A 3,160-nucleotide genomic window follows, 5' to 3' on the forward strand; every position below is an offset into this window, starting at 1 on the left:
GCCCCGGCCCCGCCCCGCCCCTCGCTGCTCTGCATTCACGTCCCGCCCACCAGGGCCAACCAGCTGGCCGCCCCCAGAACAGTGACCGGGCCGAAGCACGTGGCGAGGTGCCGGTGGGCGCTGGTCCGGGCGCTGGTCCGGTCCGGTCCCCTCCTGCCCGCGCGGACGGGCCCCACACGAACTTCCCGCAGGCGCGGCCTCGTTCCCTTCACCCCCCGCCCCCGCCCCCGCCCCCGTGAACATGCCGCTCCGCCCCGAGCCCGGCAGTGCCGGTGGGGCGCCCGCCCCTCATTAAAGGGTTCCCACGTGGCTGAGGTCTCCTTGCGCCGAGCCCGCCCCGCCCGGGAGCTCCTGTCCCTGGAATTTCCCAAGTTGGCCGAGGCCTGGGCTGCCCTGCGGTCGGGAAATGTTTGTCTCGGGGCCTGGAGACGCCCCCGCCACCTTGTTCCCTCGCGTGGGCGCGGGGCCAGGAGCCGGCAGGGGGGCCTCTGGCCGCAGGGGGAGCCCCCGCCCTTCCTGTCCAGGGGCGTCGGCCTCGCTGGCGGAGGAACCAGGTGCCTTCCTTTCTTGTTGACCTTCTGGGGCGCCAGGTGGGCAGCTGCTGGTCTGCCTGCGGGGTGAGCGGGCGCCCCAGGGGACCCCTGAGGTTCATGCCAGGGGCCCCGCCCAGGGATGAGCAAGGCCCCGCGGGGACCGGCCGCCCGCACTGCTTTCAGCAGCAGCCCGCACCGCGCACGCGCACAAGCAGGCCTGGTCCCGGCCTGATGCCCCCGGCCCCCTGCATTGCACGCGCACCTGGGGGGTGTGGCGAGGCCAGGCGGGGAGCAGGAGGCTGCAAGCTACTCAGGCCGCAGGCGGGACAGACCTGAGCGGTGACTGCTGGGCGCAGGGCAGTGGGACGGGCCACAGCCCTGGCATCATCGTGGGCTCCTCTCCAAGTGCAGGACAGAGGGGCGGGTGTGGGTACAGCAGGTGCCCTCTCAGCTCAGCTCCAGCCGTGCATTTCATGGGGTTCCTTCACCCGCTCCCCTTGGGGAAGGGATGGGGTGTCAGGAAGAGCAAAGTCTGATCGCTAGTGGGCGGTGGCTCCCTGGGTTTCACCTCAGTGAGTCCTGTGTGTTCCTATGTGTTACCAAATATTACACCATCACAAACCAGCCAGACTGGGAACACACCCAGCAGCACATTCTCCCAACAGACCACATGGGAGGCCACAGACAAGTCCCAATATGTCAGATTGAAATCACAGAAAGTACCTTCTCTGACCACAGTGGGATGGAGCTAGATGTCTAATGGGAGGGAAACAAATTCACAAATGCGTGGAAATTAACTCTTAACAGCGAAGGGTCAAAGGAGAAAGCACAGTGACTGAGACAAAGTGTGTGCGGTGCGAGGGGATGCTGGCGGGAAAGCTATGGCTGTAATGTCTGCATGGAAATGGGGGCTCAATACCCTTAACCTCCGAAGGACCTGGAGGGAGCAGGCTAATGCAGAGCCTGCAGAGGGGGGTGAGCTAGAGACCAGGGAAACATGAACGGAGCACCAGTGCCTCTGAGAAGCAACAGAACGAGCAAACCCTTAGTTAAGCTGAAGGCACAAATCACAAAAATCAGAAATGAAGGGGGGGGGCTCAGTACAGCCGTACAGAAGCAAGGATGACAACACTAGGAGCAATTGTGTGCCAAGAAGTCATAACCTAGCTGAGCAAATTCCTAGAAATGCAAAAAACCCCAAAGTGACCCAAGATGAAAGGGCAACTGGCCCAGTCAGTGTGGCTCAGTGGTTGAGCAGCAACATATGAACCAGGAGGACAGGGTTCGATTGCCAGTCAGGGCACATGCCCAGATTTCGGGCTTGATCCCCAGTAGGGGGCGTGCAGGAGGCAGACAGTTAATGATTCTCTCATCATTGATGTTTCTCTCTGAAATCAGTAAAAATATATATTAAAAAGAAATAGCGCCCTGACCAGTTTGGCTCAGTGGATAGAGCTCCGGCCTGCAGACTCAAGGATCCCAGGTTCGATTCCCGTCAAGGGCATGTACCTTGGTTGCAGGCACATCCCCAGTAGGGGGCGTGCAGGAGGCAGCTGATCGATATTTCTGACTCTCTATCCGCCCCCCTTCCTCTCTGTAAAAAATCAATAAAATATATTTAAAAAAAGAAAGAAATAGCAACTGGACGCTAGTGAATGAGGAGGTTGAGTTGATTAAACCGCCCCTCTTCTCCCCTGCTACACATACACACACAGAAAAGCCCAGGATCAGGCAGCTTAGGGGTGAATTCTACCAATATTTAAAGAACGACACCAGTGTTTCTTGTGCTTCCACATTCTGACACACACCCCCAAGCAGCCCTGGGCCCCACTCCCAGCTCCATCCCTGCCCCTGGCTCCCCACTGCAGCCCCCTTGGGTGGTGATGGGCCGGTGACCCAGGCGAAGTCCGAGGAGGCCATAAACCAGAGGTCCCAGGGGCCCTGGGGAGGACAGCAGTCTGACTGCAGTGGAGGAGGGAGTGTAGACTGTCCTGGAAAGCGAGTCCAAAGTGGCCATGGGGCACCTTCAGGAGCGGGGGACGCGGAGGATCCAGCATCGGGGGCAGAGGAGCCGCAGGAAGAAGAGATGCTCAGAGAAGGGGAGGGAGAATCGCCCGGGGCGGCCACTACAAGGGGCTTAGAAAGAAGGGGCGGGAGAGGACGGATGGGGAAGGGAGTGCGGGTGCAGGCAGGTCTCAGGACGATTATATTGGGTGTCCGGAATTCATTCATTCATTTCTTGGGGTGTCAGCAGATGTCCATGGGGGGGGGGTTGAAACTGCTCCATCCCTGGATGTTCTCCTGGGCTGACTGGCAAGAGGAGGGGTGCCTGCTGAGCTGGGCGTGTAAGAATGATAACGAACCCAAGGGACACGCTCCAGGGCCAGCTTCTGTCATCGCCCGCCTGTGGGGCTGTTGACCTCAGTTCTGCATCCGTTCAATTGGCTTTTAGAGTTTGGATGCTGCAGGCGCCGTGACGCTGGGAGAGCTGGTTGAGGAGAGAGGGTGGCGGTGCCCTGTGCAGGCCGAGGGCGAGTTCTGGAAACACAGGGTGGGGTGAGATTCGGGGTGGCAGGAGAAATGTACACGCCCGGAGACCAGAGCCAGCCAGCTGGGGCCAGACTGAA

The sequence above is a fragment of the Myotis lucifugus genome, unplaced genomic scaffold (genome assembly GCF_000147115.1).
Source record: "Myotis lucifugus unplaced genomic scaffold, Myoluc2.0 scaffold_889, whole genome shotgun sequence".
NCBI classification, from domain to species: domain Eukaryota; kingdom Metazoa; phylum Chordata; class Mammalia; order Chiroptera; family Vespertilionidae; genus Myotis; species Myotis lucifugus.